Raw genomic sequence first — 19,579 nt, 5'->3', positions numbered from 1 at the left:
TATTTAACAGATACAGCAGTCCCTACTATTTCTGCAGGTAAAAAACAAATCTAATCTGGGATTATCACTTTCAGAAATGTTGCAATTTGAAGAACACAGTATTAATATTCGTCCACTTTGTGCTAAGCTACAGAGGAATTAAAACAACACAAACAAACCAACTAACCAACCAGTTCAGAAAAGAAGGGGTTTTTCTCTTTTAAATGCAAGAGGTAAAGAATATTTATTGGTGAGAAGCCTCCGGAAGTGCTGAATGGACTTTTTAAAGGCTGAAAATAAATAGACTGTATCTGGTTCAAATTAATACAGTATCTCAACAACAAAACAAAGGTATACTAATCAAGCCTTTTCCAGAAACCTTCCAGCACCAGACCTCATCAGCAGGGATGTTAGTACAGGGAGTGCATTAGCATTTTAAGTCTGCTCTTGCTCTGCTGGTGTGCAGCACACCAGCTCTGTCAGGGCTCAGTTTAGCTCCACATGCACATGATGGCTGCAATTACTCCTGTGCAATGAAGAATGGGGGGATTTGGAGGAGAGAAGAAAGAGACAGTCAAAAAGGATGTGGATGAAAAATGTCCTCCCTCTATAGTCATTCTGGAAACTAATTAAGACTAGAAATGAATGTTGCTCTGATGGAACTGTTTTCTGAAACAGTCTGGCTAGTCTAGGATAAACAATGCCTATTTGTCTGGTTTCAGAAACAGTTCAAATGTGGCTTGGCCCCAATCCACACTGCTTGCAAGGCTGCTTTAGAAAACATTCCTATCAGTCATATTTCACTGTGCATTTTTAGCAGAAAAGGGTTCTAATTTTTCTTCAAAGTGTCCCATCATAATACAGCCTTATCTTTAAGAAAATTTGTAGTTGTGTGTTCCTCAGAGATGTACCCCAGACTCTTTTCTTAGTTCCTCGTACCTCAAATCTCTTTCTTTTGGATGTTCATTTTTGAAGCTTTATTCTTTTGCTTTATTTTCGCTGAATAACTACAATCTTTAGGGTTTTAATCGTATTTATTATCAGACAGAAAGGAGACCGAAGGCTGGTAACATGAATCTGAAATCTTCTGGAGCAGCAATAGCTTTCTATACTAATAACTCAGGATTTATTCAAGTTTTATAGGCAGAAATTAGGAAATCTATGAAAAATGCACATTCACGTATCAGTAAGAACAAAAAGGAACAAGTTCTTTCTTCCACTGGCAAAAGCCCTTTGACCCATTGCAATTTGTCTCAGAATCTGATAAACACTTTCATATAAAAGCAAGTCCTTTTGGATGGAAATCATAGGAGTCGTCATGTAGACACAAACTGAAGCTTTCCGTATGGCATGAGGACCAAGAGGATACATAGAAAACACTTTTTAAACCAAAATGAAAAGAACAAAGAAGTAAAACCTCTCATGAAACCAACCCAGTGAAGTTGAAGAATGGATATATCAAGGGCAGCAAGGCAGCTCAAATATGCAACTATCTGTAATTCAGAACCCAGGATAACATGGTTCTAGTAAAAAATTTATGAGCTCCCAGGCAAAACAAGCTGTTAGAAGACAGCTTTTCTTTTCCACTTTCCATTAACAGGTCACTCATCAACAACCTTTTGGCAAAGCACTACATACAGACCAGTCAGTCTGACCTCAGTACCTGGCAAGATAATGGAACAGTTTATACTGAGTGTCATCATGCAGCACCTACAGGATGGCCAGGGTCTCAGGCCCAGCCAGCATGGGTTTAGGAGAGGTAGGTCATGTTTGACCAACCTGATCTCCTTTTATGACCAGGTGACCCGCGTGGTGGATGCAAGAAGGGCTGTGGATGTTGTCTATTTGGACTTCAGCAAGGCTTTTGACACTGTCTCCCACAGTATACTCCTGGGAAAGCTGGCAGCCCGGGGCTTGGACAGGAGCACTCTTTGCTGGGTTAGGAGCTGGCTGGATGGCCGGGCCCAGAGAGTGGTGGTGAATGGTGCTGTATCCAGCTGGTGGCCTGTCACCAGTGGTGCTCCTCAGGGGTCTGTGCTGGGACCAGCTCTGTTCAATATTTTCACTGATGACATGGATGAGGGTATCGAATCTTTCATTAGTAAATTTGCAGATGACACTAAGCTGGGAGCGTGTGTCGACCACTTGGAAGACAGGATGGCTCTGCAGAGAGATCTGGAACGGTTGGGTCAATGGGCAGAGTCCAACAAAATTAAGTTTAATGAGTCCAAGTGTCGAGTCCTTCACTTTGGCCACAATAACCCCCTGCAGCGTTATAGGCTGGGGACGGTGTGGCTGGACAGTGCCCAGGAGGAAAGGGACTTGGGGGTTCTGGTCAGCAGCCGGCTGAACATGAGCCAACAGTGTGCCCAGGTGGCCAAGAGGGTCAATGGAATCCTGGCCTGTATCAGGAATGGTGTGGCCAGCAGAAGCAGGGAGGTCATTCTTCCCCTGTACTCGGCACTGGTAAGGCCACACCTTGAGTATTGTGTCCAGTTCTGGTCCCCTCAGTTTAGGAAGGACGTTGAGATGCTTTAACGTGTCCAGAGAAGGGCAACAAAGTTGGTGAAGGACTTGGAAAACAAGCCATATGAAGAATGACTGAGGGATCTGGGGTTGTTTAGCCTGGAGAAAAGGAGACTCAGAGGTGACCTTATCACTCTACAACTTCCTGAAGGGTAGTTGTAGACAGCTGGGGCTTGGTCTCTTTCTCCAGGCAGCATCTGACAGAACGAGAGGACACAATCTCAAGCTGCATCAAGGGAAATATAGGTTGGATATTAGGAAGAAGTTTTACACAGAAAGAGTGATTAAATACTGGAATAGTCTGCCCGGGGAGGTGGTGGAATCACCATCCCTGGATGTGTTTAAAAGGAAACTGGATGTGGCACTTGATACCATGATCTAGTTGAGGTGTTAGGGCTGGGTTGGACTTGATGATCTTGAAGGTCTCTTCCAACCCACACATTGTGTGATTCTGTGATTCTGTGATTTCCTGCCCCTAGGAGAGTTTGATTCACATCTAGCTTACAATTATTTAAGCCCTTTAAAAACACAGAAATCACAGTAGATGCATTATTTTTTTCCCCCGTGAAACCCTGTAAAGGAACTGCAAACTTCATAACTTTGTTATATACTAAACCAGTTATTTAAATAAGATACTGATCTTGGGGCAGCTGGTGATTTTACCCATACCTTATGCTGAGCCTACCTGTCCCTGCTTCATAGGAAGCAATTCCTGGTCTCTTCTGTGTTGCAAAGAGAGAAGTGATAAGGTTACTAATAACTTCCTCTGCTCCACAGTTAATGACATGTTTTCTCTCAAGCCATCCAAATAATTAACATAACCAAATCAAATTTAATCCTCCTATTTGATGAGGTAGGAGCTGCAGCAATTACTGTACTGCATGGCCCTTGCCTCTTTCCCACCTCCTCCTCCTGTTTATAAGGCACAGCAATGAACCAGAAGGCAGGAAAAAAATCCTCACAAATGCACATGCCAAGGAAAAATGAATCCATCCAAAATGCGACTCCCCCCACAATTACATGAGGAGACCCGAGGGGACAGTGTGACAATAACTAGCTGTGCGGATGAGAGACAGCAGCTCCTGTGCCTCCCTGCAATGTACACAAGCTAAGTCCAAACTCAGATTGCTGGAAGAAAACCATGCAGACAGCAAGAAGTTCCAAAGTATTAAAGAATCTTATAAACATTAGCAACAACACCAGAGTCATATCTAATAAGGAATAATTAAAGATGCAAACTAGTCATCCATTCCTCCACCGCTCCCCCCACCTTTTTAGCATGCAGGAGTCGACAACCAGAGCAACTCCTCTGACATCTGCACATTTATCCTAGACCTTGCTAACTGTTAATTTAAATATCACAAACTTTGTTTCATTTCCAGCTAAGGCAATAGCTTTGATGAGCTTCCCCTGCCAGCTCCTCAAAATCCACTTTCCACCCAGAAAAACCCACTAAGTTCAGAGGGGATCTGTAAGTTGCTGTGCCTGCTAATGCTGAAAGCAGTTGAGTATTTCAAGTCAGCAGCAATATGAAAAGGGTCCCATGGGTCACCATTTCTGAAAGATAAAGAACCTGGAGTGGTGTGTTTCAAGTTGTTAAACACCTACTCACTCTTTCTGGCATGCTCTACTCTGAGTTTCAAGGACAGGTTTTCTAAATATAAATACTTGAGGAAAATGCTTCAAAAGCATATTTCAGATCTGTGCATTAGGAAAATAAAATTGCCACAAGGTAGGCCGGGCAAAGAGCTGTAAACTGTTCAGTGCAGTAAGTGCACTTACTGTGCATAAACCATGGTTTCTCCCCCATCAGGGGCTCTGATTCGACATTTCCTTGACTGAGCACTCTCTCTTCAAACACGGTTTCAGTGTAGCTACCAGGTATCTCAAAAGGCTGCTCCTGCAGGGTGACTCCTGACCCAACACAGAAACTGTGTGAGCATCACTCACCTTGGCAGTCCCCAAAGAGCGGAGAAGGGGAGGCGCTGTTTAAGTGGAATAAAGCTCAAGTCACACAGACAAAGCCCCACGGGAGCAGGAAGGGAGTTATGTCTGCCCAGAGCAGGACAGCTACCTAAGCCAAGAGGCCTGGCGGTTCTGGGCTGTCTTTTCACTCACCCAGTCCTTTAGCTGGTTTAGGAGCAGCAGAGTCTCCAGCCCAGTGGAGGGCACCTCATGGGCACACTCCCATGTGGGAATGGCTGATGGTGAGGCAGCTTGGCTGTTGAGTGTGAACAGGCAGAGGACTGATGGATTTTACTTGCCTCTGGAGATCACAGGCAGGACTGCCTTGTGACTGTCCCCTTCCTGCCTGTGAGCCTACCCACAGCCATCTCGGGAGGGTCTCCCGTGGCCATCTACAGTCGTCTTCTGCTCTACAGAAGACATGTCTTTTGGGACACAAAAGACATCCCAAGCTACTAGCCTGTCTCAGCATCTCTTCATCACCTACTTCCACACCCTCCTATTGGCTTGCATGGGATTCTCAGCAGGAATTGAGCAGCCCTTCACATTGCCTGTTCCCTTTATCAGAACCAGGACCTTTAGTTTATTTATCTAAACTGACATAACAATGATATTCTACAGGAACTTGTTGCACTTTTTTTATACATCATTCTAGACATACATAAAAGCCTAAAGGGGAAAAAAAGCCAACAAAAATAATGAAAAAGAATGACCACTTGCTCTAAAAAATTAATATTCTGAAGCATCTATTCCAAGGTCTCAAAATTAATGCTTTATGTCAAGTTATATGAAGCTTTTCATAAAGTATCAGTCCATAGGTTCACATACCCGTGTAAAAGTTAAATGTACGTCTAATTGTGATGGTTATTGACCCTGCTTTATACTCACAGAAGAATTAAAATGTTGCCATTTTTAATGTCTTGTGACTTCTGGAATGTGAGCCAAGAATTTTAAAATAGCTCATGCTAAAATTACTGTGAGGCAAAACACTAGTTTAATAAAAAGTATCATATATTCCTCTCAGTTACCTTAGAAATCATGCCATCTTTATAACAGCCAGTGTACTACAGTGCAACATTCTAAAAACTTATTAGAAGACATTACTCCAAGCACAAAATGTTTTAAATGTCACCTAAATTATTTCACTGCAGACTGAATTACATAAAGATGGTAGCAACTTTATAGCTAAATTAGCTGTAGTGCAAAAGATCAGACTTACCACCACCTGCAGGCCAAAGATGGACTTACTAGTTCTACCAAAAAACTCCAAAAGCTAAAAGAAAAGACTCTCATCTATCTCAAATTCATGATGTGGGTGCAGTAGACAGAATTGTATTAATCCCGTGGCAGTCAATCTACACTGAAAATGCACCCACAGTGGTCAGCTGCTTCAATGCCTCCACTGTTGAGGAGCCCCAGTCCTCTAGCTGACAATGTAAGTTAGCTGGCAGGGCACACGGAGTCCAGGTGCACTTTCCCCACCATGTCAGAGAAGCAGACAGCACACAGCCAGTACTCCTGCCTTCCCACGCTCACCATTTCCACCAGCTCACTTGTGCTGGTGCTGTCATGGTCACAAGTCTGCTGGAACAGCCACGTGATTTTGTTAACAACAAAGAATCCCATCCCAAATATCCTGATTAGTTTTCAGCCAGACAGGCCAACTGCTCCAGCTGGCTGCAGAGCCACACAAGCAGCAGGGTGGCACCGGAGAAGAAATGGGAACGGACGGGGAGGCCAGCAGCCGTCCTTGTGGTAAGCAGCTCAGCCTCCACTGACAAAACAAACCTTAAGTCCATGACTCTGCCAGTAATCTGACAATAAATCACCAAATGCTGGCTATACCTCATGTCAGCTGTTCTCATCCTTCAGTATCAGCTGATTCACTCCGTATATTTTTTTTTCCTGTTAGTGCCGATCATCCATATTGGCTTACTAGGAGATCAGACAAGCACCAGAAAAAACATGGTTGGCAGCAGCCTGTCTCCACAGTCTTTTTGTAAAATGAACACTTGCATGTTCTCTGCTAGATCATGGGGTATTGTCCTGGCCCTGCAGGTACAGGAGGCTAAAAAAGATCTAGTCACCTAAGAAATCACATGCTCAATAGTCTAGAAATTAAGACTTATCCCCACACAACTACACTTCTCTCTTGGGCTCAGCCCCAAAAGCAAGAAATCCTGTACCAGTAATTAAGTCCAGTGACAATTCAATCCTCATCAATATGCTGAGGATGTCTGCTTCTGCATCACTAAATGAATGCCACAACCACGACTTCCCACTGTCTGGACAAGTGAGGATGTAGTTAAGCAGCAGCTAAAATCCAGCTGCTCTGCTAATTAAAACAGCTCACGTTGATCAGCATAGGGAAATCCTTTCAGGAATTGCTCTCTAGCTGTTTCTTCAACCACTTATTACATATTCATGTGCTTGTCACTGTCATACTTTGCGATCGTATTTTAGCAACCAAACCTTCAATTTTAAGGCAGAACACAGGCAGGAAGTCAAAGCAAATCATGGCAGCAGATGATAACATTTCACACTTCAATTCTCACAGCAGCCTACAAGTCATGAGGTTACAACGGCTTCCACATTTAATAATGTCCAGCTTAGACCCTGAAGCTGAAACACCTCCCAAATTTTCTGTGAATCTGAATCACTTGGCTTGTGTGCACCCTGAACTAACTCTTTCCTGATCCTGAGCTACAGACATTCTAGACAGACTTCCTACAGCATTTTCTTTCAGTCAACAACCCGAGCCGAACTGCTCCTAACCCCAAGATGACTGTATAAACACAGCCACTTCAGAAAGGCAAATCCTTAGAGCTTGATTCAAGTCATTCTCAGTCTTCATTGCATATTGACTGATTTCAGCTCCCAATAAAATGTATGCTACAAGATGACTTTGGCCCTCCTGTAACAGCTAAAAAGCCTCCCCGCTATGCCATCTATCAACATATCACACACTGTTATGATAAGCCTGCCAGTATGTTTTGATTAAAATCAGTAAATAGCATTTATGATTAATGGCAATTTAATCTTGGTAGCAAATAATTCTAGGAGTAGAAAACACCTATAATTTTAATAATAGCATAAAAGCAATGTAGCACTGTAAATGCAAATGAAAGTATCACTGAATTGTTATAGTGATAGGGACAGGATATTTGGGCTCAGCCAGTATTATATTCAGACACAAAGATATCAGTTAAAAAACAGAAGGGAAGAACCAGTGCTTTCAAATAGAACAATTTAGCTGTAAAGTGCAGCTTCTGCTGATGGAAATACTTTACCATTAAAGTCTACAGAGTTTCTGCATTTGCACATGGGGAAAGATGACAGTGCCCTACTTTTAGAGTTATAGAGTACAAAACAAAGGCTATTTCTGAAGAATGGTTTTTTGATTCAACTATTTGCAGTTGCATTTCAGTCAGTAAATCAAAGCCTTCTCTCGCCACTGACAGGACATTCTGCTTGCTTCATACATCTCTGTACATCAAATATAACCTGGTGGCTAAATGAGCTCCAGAACCTTTGTAATTGACATCACAGATGAATAAAACCTGGTTTAATCATGAAGGATGAGCAGGACAAAGGCATAAAGAAAATCAGTAAATCTGGATCCACAGGATTCAAGATGTCTTTACAGGGCTTTAACTGTTAAAAAGTATGAATATTAGATTTTCTTCAAATAGTTTCTGTATTTCATAGAATATATGAGTATAGTGGTAAGATTATCTTTAAAGTATTGTAAAGGGAAAAAGTGGTATGTCAATGATCTCATCTGACTAGAAACATTAAATGACTGTAACAAAATAGATAACACTACTTTTATAGCAATGAGTATCTTAAATCCTTACTAAATCACTTATCTGCAGATCAGCAAAGATAAAACAATAGGGAACGGGTGGGGAAATCACCAAAAGAAATTAAAAGATGGGTATATTTCAGCTGGATTTTGACAACAGAGAAGCTTCAGAATAAAAACACAAAAGAGCACTGCTCCAGAGATGAACAAGCAAGAACAAAAGGGTGTTGACTGCAAGGGCAAGAACTCAGCAGGACCCAGATGATGCATATGCTGGAGGTGAGGAATCCAGTGGAGAAAACTCAGGTGCTTGCAAGTATACAGACTTCAAAGACATCACAGCAGTAACCAGACAAAGGCAACAAGGTATAGGTGTTTCTTATTTTGCCTAGATATGTTTGTTTCCTGTGTAAAAATCTGTAAAATATATGCCCATTTGCTTCAATTACTGTGCATCCATTGAGAGGAAACTGGATTAATAAGGAAGGAGTTCCTGGGGAACCTTGAGGCAACTGAGGCCTCTGACAGGTGAATTATTGAGTCTCACTTCCCAGGAACACTACTAAATAGGTTCTACACTCAGCAGTTGAAATAATATCTGGATCTTGCCTAGTCAAAGATTAGCAGCACGATTCCAGCACTGTAATACAAAAGACAGATGTTTGGGATCGAAAATGTAAAGTTCAACCTAACCCACAGAACTGGGATTACGAGAAGCATTTAGTACTGGTGTGACCTCAGTGCCAAAAAATCAGTTGACCGCCTTTGAGAATTTGAGAATTGCTAAGTTCTTTGACAAGTCCCATGCCACAGGATTTCTGTGCTCCTTCAGCCTAACTCAACTTCTTTAAAGGCCAGCTGAGTCAAACAAGTTGCATGAAATGTACTGGTGTTTAACCTTTAGCTGAGTGAGGAAACAAAGGGAATTTCCTCATTGTTTTAATTATAGATGTGTGTTGAGAGCAAAGGCATTTGTTGTGAAGGGACAGCCTACATGACAGAAATATTAATACATATGCACCAAACATAGTGAAGCTTTAACTGAGTGCTTAAAAATGAGAAACAAAAAACCCAAAACCCGTTCTACAACATAAATGTGAACCAACAGCCAAGAGATGTGTTTTAGAATACTGTAAGGTCATCCATATAAAGAAACATACTGATTTCAAACAGGCCATTTGTACTTATAAGCAAGTAATTTAACAAGCAGCAGAAACACTGATTTTCAACCCTCTTACATTAAAATCTCACAAAAGTAAAACTATCTTCAGGCATGATCACATCTTGTTGCAATGTACTGCTGACTCACCCAGTTACACCCTACAGTATGTGAGATCCACGAACTTGTAACAATGGCCTTTACAGCATGCACAGTGCACAGAAATTGTCAAATAAAATCTCATAACCACACCCTTCACTGGACCTGACTTTCCAGAAGGCACCCTGCATGTAGTTCAGTCAGAGAAATGGCATGTTTCCCTAAACACTTCTCCCTTGCCCTTCTTGAAATGCTTCCTTTTCTTCTATGCCACAGATATTGACAAAGCTTTTGGTTACAAAATACGGAAAATGATTCACCAGAAATTTGCACTACACAACAAACCATACATTCACATATCTGTAGGTCTGCAATGTTTACCTCTGAGTTTAAACATGACCTTAAACTTCAGTCCTTTTTATACATTCACAGTGATCCAGCAATTCTGAGATTAAGGTCAAACACTCCAAAAAGATATGTGTCAAAGATTATTTTTCAGGTCTTTTAATTCTGATTCTATAAGAATGTTGGTAAGGTATAGCATATAGGTAAAGTTAACATCTTTGCTAGCCCAGGCTGGGGAAAAGCATTCAAGTTTACGCACACTCAAATTATTTACCAAGAGTGAAATAGGAGCATCCACCCACAGATCCACAGAAACTTTTTCAATCATTCTGATGCCTAAAAAACCTGCATCTATCCCACTGCAAAAGCCTGATAGGCAGGGACAGCACTGAATTTGCTGTAAGAACAAAATACCTACCTCAACAACCGAGAGAAGGCCTTTAACCTCCAGGGACATTTCTCCAGAGATCTCATCTTTGAGCAAGACACCATGCAAACATACTACAAGACAAAAGGAACTTCTTCCACCCTCAATCATATATCCTGGCTGTCTTACAACATCACGGACCTCAAATTACATGGCAAGTCAGTAAATATTGCATTCTCTAATGGATGATTACAACTCAGAAGAAATAATCACTATCATTTTCTGCCACTCTACTAAATTTAGCTTCAGAAACAAACACCTAGTAGAACAGATTGAACCAGACCTTGTCAGAGCAACAGCCATAAGAAACACTGCTCCAAAACCTTTCACAGCCACAGATATCCATGCCCTTCCCTCGCCTGTAAGTATCCCTCAAACACATAGCTCTATCCCATGCTCCTCCATGCACTCCAATCAATGCACAGGGTGTCATCAGGTAAATTAGGCAGAGGAAATTAAAGAGAGCCACGAAGTATCAGTTTACTCCAGCAACTCAAAAAAAACCCAGAAAAAACAGGGACCAGAGGAGTTACCCTTCTCTTATAACAACCACTTCATCTCTGACCTCTAACCCTTGATCCATAATTTTTACAGGGACAGGCATAGAAAATAAGTATTACTTTTTTCCCATCTTCAGTGCAACTTAAAGGCCCTGGATTCAGATAACATAAACAGGTAATTTTTCTAATCTCCACTCTCAGTGATGCCCTTAATTCCTTAAGGCAGTAAAACATTCCTGTCCTTTTTCTCATATCAGTCAACCTTCTTGCCTCTTGCTAAAATGCCTCTGGGCCTCCAAAAGTAATAGTGATCTTTTCCTTAAGACTACCTAATTGATTGACATGATCTATTTAAAAGCAGAACAACACCATTTTAACTTTCTCAAGAAGCAGCAAAGCTATAAGGAATGACAGCTCAGTCTCTTACACTACAGAACATAGAATGCATTATATAAAACTAGCAAACACCAAGCTCAAAAGAGCCAAAGAGACTTTTCAGCATGCAACATGAGGTTAAGCTTTGGCACTGCCTGCCAAAACACACGTAGGCACTAAAAGTGTGCATGAGTTAGAAAAAAAACCCTAATGAACACCTACTGTTGGCGAACAAATATGAAGCATCACTTCTCTCAGAGAGCAATGCCAGCAGGGCAAGCGAGGTGATCCTGTCCCTCCACTCAGCCCTGGTGAGGCACATCTGGAGTGGTGTCCAGTTGTGGGTTCCTTGGTGCAAGAGAGACATGGAGCTCCTGGAGCAGGTCCAGAGGAGGACAACAAAGATGATGAAAAGACAGGAGTATCTCCCTTAGAATAACATGCTGAGGGAGTTGGGCCTCTTCATCCTCAAGAAAACTGAGAGGGGACCTCATCAATGTCTCAGTATCTGCAGGGAGGGTGACAAAAGGATGGAGCCAGGCTCTGCCCAGTGGTGCCAAGCAGAAGGACAAGGGCGAAGGGACAGAAACCAATGCACAGGAAGTTCCATCTGAACATGGGATTTTTACTGTGCAGGTGACTGTGCCAAATGGTCCAGAGAGGTTCTAGAGTCTCCCTCACTAGAGATACTCAAGAACTATCTGGACACAATCACTGCAATGTGCTCTAGCACAACCCTGCTTGAAGCAGGGTCCTTCACCTGGGTCACAACAACCCTGGGCATTGATACAGCTGAGGGAAGAGAGGTTGGAAAACTGCCTGGTGGAAAAGGGCCTGGGGATGCTGGTTGATGGTGTCTGAACATGAGCCAGCATATGTCCAGGTGGCCTTCCATGCTTGTATCAGGAACAGTGTGGCCAGCAGGACCAGCAGAGTGATTGTTCCTATGCACTCAGCACTAGTAAGGCCATACCTTGAATTCTGTGCTTAGTTTTGGGCCACTCACTACAAGATGGACACTGAGGTGGTGGGAGTGTCCAGAGAAGGGCAACAAAACTGGTGAAGGGTCTGGAGTACAAATCTCATGACAAGCAGCTGAGGGAGTTAAAGGTGTTTACCCTGGAGAAAAAGAGGCTCATGAGAGACTTTATAGCTCTCTACAACCACATGAGAACAGGTTGTATCAAGATGAGGGTCTGTCTCTTCCGCCAAATAACAAGCAAGGAAATGGCTTCAAGTTGCGCCAGAGAACTGCGTTATCATTTCAGATCTGTACTTGATGGAAAAAAATAAATGCTGTTATTAACAAAAAGCATTTCTCATCAGTTCACACTGTAAAAATTTAACAGAACTCATTTCCTTGTCAGTAACCTTAGAAGGAAGAAGACAGATTGAATAGTAAAGCAAATAATCTTTTGTCCTATGCACCAGTAAGGTGTGGCAAAAAAGCCTCTCCTGCAGCTGTCACTAAGGTACTTGTCCCATCATACTGTTCTCTTTCTTTCTAGTTGTCCAACCCTCACCTGGCAGGAGCACTACATGCTTTTAGCTATTCATGGACCTATTCTTTCAGAAGGGGCTGTGGAAACAGGGCAAGAAAACAACACAATGGTTTTAAAAACAGTTGTCCAAAGAAACTGTGCTTTTGGGAGAGGAAAGAAACTTCCTGACCCGGTCCAATCACAGAACTATATCAGTATTGTTTGAACTAATACTGTATTCATAGAATCATAAAATCATCAAGATTGGAAGAGACCTTTAAGATCACCAAATTCAACTGTCAACCCAGCACTACCATTGTAACCCCTGAACCACTAAACCATTAAACTGTATAATCCAGCACCAGATCCAGATGTCTCTTGACCACCTCCAGGGATGGTCACTCCACTACTCCCCTGATCAACCCACTCCAATGCCTGACTACCATAATAGTGAATTATTTTTTATAATATCTAATCTGAATCTCCCCTGTCTCAGTTTAAGGTCATTTCCTCTAGTCCTCTCACTTTTACAACCTCCTTTCAGGTTCTAATACTAGATACTGGATACTGGTGTGCAAGGGGATAGGGACGCAGAAGTCAAATGACATGAAATAAAAGAATTATAATAGTAAAACCAAGGCTGCTTCTTTTTACTAAGCATTTATTAGCAAAAGTATTGCCTAATAAAAATGTGGTATCACTGAGGTACTTCTTTTGCTTCAGCCAGATACTATGCTAGAGATCAAAAGAGAGATTTAACAAAGTAATTACTGCTTGTGGTTGGAACATCCTGGTTAGATTTGGACCTTCTCTTTAATTAGAAGTCAACCTTTGCCTCAAGCCTCAGGAGATGGCAATGTCCACCATAGTCAGATGACAAGCCTCTTGTAACAATGCTCGCAAGATTAAGATGCAGCTATGCATACTTATGAAGACCATACCTCTATGAATACTTTCCACATTAGGGTTGCATGGGCTAACTTCTGTCCTCTGTAGCAGGGGACCCGCCTGTGGAATGAGACCTGCTGGTGACCTGCCTTGGTTGTAAGCCCCCAAGGGAAAAGGCAACATGACTTTTTGTATCACTGGATCTTAGCTCTCTTCTTGAAGCTGAAGTAGCTGAACAGATGAAAAAGCAGCTCATCCTTGTCTATACTAGGGGCTAATACTAGCTTAATTGAGCCTGCAATTTGTCACAGATGGCCAAAACTAGGACAAACTCAGTAAGCAAACATGGCTTAAATTCAAATGGTGATGTCTCCATTGAGCAAATTACCACTTTTGAACAGAGAAGTTTTGTAGCAAAATCAGAAATGCAATCTCACAAACGACAGGATCAGAGTCTAAAGTACAGCTGGCAAATTGCACTTTATACTGTACATGATACTAAAATACATTTAAGAGGAAGAAATTATCAATGTGACAGGCCTCACTAGGAATACTTTACCCCCATGATGTAGTAAGAATGCAACTGTAACATGCTTTAAAAGAGTACTTGATCAATCATTTCAATGTTCAACCTGCCAAATCAGACGCCGCTACTTAAGGTAACTGATTCCCTATACTAGAATAAAGAACAAAGACACCAAAGAAATAACTTACAATGAAATTACAAAGTAGGTGAGCTGTACAAAAAAAGAGAACAAAAAAAAAAAAAAAAGAACGAAATAACAACCTCTTCTCATTTGTGCACATCAGAGTGAGAGGCCATGGAAACGAGTACAATATAACTGCAAACTGAGCTCACCCACTCAAATTCCAGAGGCAAAGGAAAATGTAGATACTGAGCCTAGACAGAATCCTACACAAATCCTGAGGGAAATACACGAAAGCCCCAACACTCTTAAAATATCAACACGAAATTCATTCAGAGACAACCTAACAATTACTACTTCTGCATTGTATGTTTACAACCTGCTGAGTCTGCCACCACAGCCCTGACACATATCCTATAGGCTTCACCTTAGCAGCTCCTCCTCCTTTTCTGTTTTCTTCGAGAATATCACAAATACCTTTGGAAAGAATTCTCTCCCAGCCCTCCCTCCCAGCTACCACATAAATTTTATCTGCTGTTCATCATTGAGATGCCTTGCAGAGAAAAAAAATTATAAAGAAGCAGAATTATAACCATGACTGTTTACTTTGGCTTAAAAAAGTGCAATTGTGTCATTCCTGAAACCACCATTTTTAGAACTAATGTCTATCATGGTTGTTCATGCCCCAGATAATTCTCCTAATCCAAAAGAAGTGTGTCTGGATGGTCCTCAGTATTTTCTATAGGAGTCTATTCTAAAAGATGACAGGATGATGAAACTTGCTCACGTACACAAGATGCCCAAAGAAGCAGTGAAATTCTTTCAGTGAAGACAGAGAGTGAGCCTTTTTCTCTTTATTCTTTCAACAACCATCTCATTTGCAGCGTTATTTTCCCTTATGAATTTGAATAATCACTGGAGAAAAGCCCAGACAATGGAAGGAGTTGTTCAGGGCACCAGAGCAAACAGTCCTTCAGAATTCCCTTTGCAGAAACCAGGAACAGAGCACTCTTTTCATTAAAACAACTCCCTCTTCTCTGTTTAGGAATAAGGGATCTAGGAGGCTGGCTAGGATACACCCTTCACAATAAACTTTACTGCTATCTGTGAGATGAATAGCCAAAAATCCCCAACACAACAGCAATGAATTGGCAACATTAAAACAAACACCCCCAGGAACAGGCTCTAGATACTCTAGGGATCCCTAACTGCCAAAAACTAAGTTGAACCCATCTGCCATTTATCCCTCAGCTCTACCTGTGATTCTTTTTCCCCTCATTTACAGATAAGTATAAACTGAGCAGAGTAGAAATTAACATTGCAACAGCTCCAATGTGAAAGCACGTGCTGATGAGAAACTCGTGATTAACAAAAGAAAGACACCTAAGTAGATTCCAATCTCAAGTTCCACCAGTTTAAATCTATATTTAACCTGTGGGATTGCACTGAGTGAGTGAGTCCAAAATTTCTCTCTCAGAATGAAAAAAAGAGTCACATGACCCTACTTTTAAGATAACAACAAGAAGAGTCACAACTCAGAGCCCTTGCTTCAAGTTCTGCCACTGACTGATTGTGGAACTTGCAAGAAATCACTCTGCCCCCCTATGCTGAACCTGCTTCATCTGTGAAGGGGGACACAGCTATTTTTTTTCCTCTGGAGATCAGCCTTCTGATCCAACTAACCACATGAGCACTGACAGCAGCCCAAAGGAGAGAATGAGACCTTTCTTTCTTGGAGCAACACAGGCTTAGCTCAGCTCAGGGCAATTGTGAAAATGCACCCCAAGGATTTTGGAAAGGACATTAGATACTTTTCAGAACTACCACAACTTCTGACCTACTGGGAGGGTACAAAAGCAGGACATTTCTATTTTCATAGCCTAAAAGCATGCTTAGACCACAAGTAACCTGATACTCCCTAGCCTTAAAAACTGCAAAAGCTAAATGTAATGAATAAGAATATCACAGTAAAACATCCCCCAACATTCATTCTTTTTTCTACACACAACACTTTCCATTCAGATGGAGTGCCAGTAAGGCTCAAAGTCTCAAACTTCAGATCTTTACCACAGTCAGTAACACTGGCTGGATGGGCAAAAGCCTGGAATTCTCCTGAGTAAAACAGAAGCATTGACAAGGCTGAGACATTGTTAGTAGACAACACAAGGTTTTTCAACAACAGTGATGAAAAACTGTACTTCAGGATGTTTGTGTGAATGAATTCAGTCCTCCTGGATATTAAGTAATCCAGTGTTTAGACTGTTTCTTTTGGTAGTGTTTCCACAGCACTATCACTTGGAAATAAAGTTAGTAAATGACAGACAAGCAGCCTCTGAGTGGGCTGAAAGTAAGTAAGCTCAATCTCTCACTCCTGGGAGATTTTCAAATCTTGGCTATAAAAAAAACATTGTGGGCCTGATCTAGTATCAACATCTTCCCACTATGAGCATGATGTTTGATTACATGACCTGGATGACCTTCCCACCATTCTGTGACTTCTCAGTACAGAAGCAGCAGAAGTCTCTCCACACTGTCCCTTTGACTAAGACAGAGCAATCACCAACAATAAAGTTTAACAAACACAAATGCCAGATTCTACACCTCAGGTTGGGCAACCTTGGAGGTACATACATACTGGGGAACGAGAGGCTGGAGAGCAACACTGCAGAAAGGGAGCTGGGGGTCCTGGTCCACGGCAAGCTGAATGTGAGTCACTGAGCCCTGGTAGCCAGAAGGGCCAACCCTGTCCTGGGGGACATCAGGCACAGCCAGGGAAGGGAGAGGATTGTCCTGCTCTGCTCTGCACTGAGGTGGCCTCACCTCGAGTGCTGCAGGCAGTTCTGGGTGTCACAACAAAAAAAAATGACATTGAGCTGTTAGAGAGTGTCCAGAGGAGGGCAACAAGGATGGTGAAGGGCCTTGAGGGGAAGCTGTGTGAGGAGTGGCCGAGGTCACTTGGTCTGTTCAGCCTGGAGAAGAGGAAAGTGAGGGCAGACCTCATTGCAGTCTGCACCTTCCTGGTGAGGGGAAGAGAAGGGGCAGACACTGATCTCTTCTCTGTGGTGACCAATGACAGGACCTGAGGGAATGGCCTGAAGTTGTGTCAGGGGAGGTTTAGGTTTGATATTAGGAAAAGGTTCTTCACCCAGAGGATGGTTGGGCTCTGGAACAGGCTCCCCAGGGAAGTGGTCACAGCACCAAAGCTGACAGAGTTCAAGAAGCTTTTGGACAATGCTCTCAGGTCCATGGTGTGACTCTTGGGGATGGTTGTGTGCTGGGCCAGGAGCTGGATTTCAATGATCCCTGTGGGTGCTTTCCAACTCAGGATATTCTATGAACCTGTGAAGCTATTAAATGACCGACTGTAATGGTTACAACATAGAGAACGCTGTTACTGTCTGTTTTCTAAAGACCTCAAAAGCATATTGGTTTGTAAAACCATCTCATTTATTTATAAAGTGGGGACAGTTCCACCACATTCTCAAGCCAGTGCCTTAAGATTCCCCTTCAGGCTCTGTTAAATGCTTAAGATCTTCATTTAAGAGTGTCTTTTCAAGCTTTACAGATGATCTGAGAAAACACATTCTTAAGATATAGTCAGACTGTTATTGTGGTATTTCTTAAACACAATTTCACCAAATCAACACTATATAGCAGAAGAAACAGAAATGCAGAGAAGCTTTCACTAATGGAATTCTGCTACATTAAAAACAAACCCGAACAACTAAAACCAAAGTTGGATACAAAATACCATTCATAAAAATGATCACTTGATTTACCAGAGCTTCACTAAAGGGATCAGTAGCCCCTTTGATCAGCCACTACAAATGCTTGTTTATAAAGGAACAAAAGACGACTTTTGTCTATTTGTATTGTTGACTTAATGCATTTTAAATAAAAAAGCTCAATTTACCGCAATCAAATGAAGGCAACCAGCTGTAAAAGAACTTAAGCACATTACGGTCAGCATGCAGACCATATGCAGTAAAACCTAGGATCTGTTTCTAGAAAGGAACTAATTATTTTCATCCCCCTCCCCACTTTTCACAGTTGACACTGATATTCTAAAAACCAAGATTTCTTACTTGACTTCAAGCGATTGATACTCTACACTAAATCTCTCAATAAATTGCTGCAGTTGTTAGCTACCTTCATCTTCTCATCTCCAAGATCAAGGCAACTACAATGAATTATATCAAATTACAGGACAGTGTTTCAGGATTTTTTTGATCCATAATCCTTAACCAAAAGAAGAAAAAAAAAAAATCCAGTTCCTTCTACAAGCTTTACTCATGTTCAGTGATTAACTGCAAATATGCAGACGCCTGAAATCTTCTGTTCTATTGCTATCGTATAATTTTCAGTTTGAAAACATTTAGAGGAATAAAGATCTACTTCTTTTGACCTAATTGACCTGTGTTACAGCAGTGCATGACCTGAGGCTATCAGAGACAACAGTACAAGCATGACCTGACAGTAAAATCAAGAATTATAATTACAGACCACTGTTACCAGTAGAGACATATTTTAATAGTGTCTGAAACGTAACAATTGAAGGATGGCTATTAGGTCATGAAACTAAATGTCTCTTGATGAAAATTTAACATAGCAATAGGTATTATTTGGATTCAGTGAACATTTATTTTGATCTTACTAATGTGCTATATTTAAAAAATACAAGTGCAGAGCAATACACAAAACAGATACACGGGCCCTGTTCTGCTACTCCTTGCTGTATCTAAACTCTCCTGAATATCAGATGGTTCCTAACATACCAAAAGAGACAGAAGATAATATAATAATGCACACTTTGTAAATGTTATCTAATATCCGTTTCCCTCCCTTTAAATAATTATCTACGGTCTTTGGTTCATTGGCTCTCTAGATTTCTTCCCCATGCCGTGCTAGATCCCTGTATTATCCTCAGAATACTCCCTCTTTCTGTAGCATTTCTCCCATGTTAAACATCTGATGGGCTAATAACCAAACCAGAGTATTTGTCAGAGTTCCTGACACTGCTGTGAAAATTCTTCTAAAAGGCATCACCCTATAATAAAGTAACTACATGAATGACCATTTATATACTGCTCTACCTAGAACAGGTTTTTTTAATATGTCTTTCATTGCAAATGAACTATGTCCAAGGTATGTTTTAAAACTGATCCTGTCTCACTGCATATAAAATTTTCATCCCTAATACTGCAAAGACTCAAGCACAAACTTGAAACACATCTAGAAATACACAGGTCGAGAAATACATAAGAAAAGGAGGTTGGAATGGGCAAGCTTTAGACCCTTGAAATCACAAGAAATAATATTATCTGATTTTTTTATTATTACAATGATGTTGTTCCAGACCAAAACCTAACCTTATAATGCAGGA

The 19,579-nt window shown here is 41.4% G+C and overlaps 1 protein-coding gene across 3 annotated transcripts in view; it reads right to left on the bottom strand.

Moving 5' to 3' along the window:
- SH3D19 (SH3 domain containing 19) overlaps positions 1-19,579 on the bottom strand; it is an 84,498-nt gene that overhangs the window by 43,446 nt on the left and 21,473 nt on the right. The window lies entirely within an intron of this gene.

The sequence above is a fragment of the Chamaea fasciata genome, unplaced genomic scaffold, assembly GCF_029207755.1.
Source record: "Chamaea fasciata isolate MVZ Bird 193981 ecotype frontalis unplaced genomic scaffold, bChaFas1.0.hap1 SCAF_6, whole genome shotgun sequence".
Taxonomy (NCBI): domain Eukaryota; kingdom Metazoa; phylum Chordata; class Aves; order Passeriformes; family Sylviidae; genus Chamaea; species Chamaea fasciata.
Note: the sequence above shows the minus strand (reverse complement) of the source record. Positions and strands in the feature narration are given on the sequence as shown.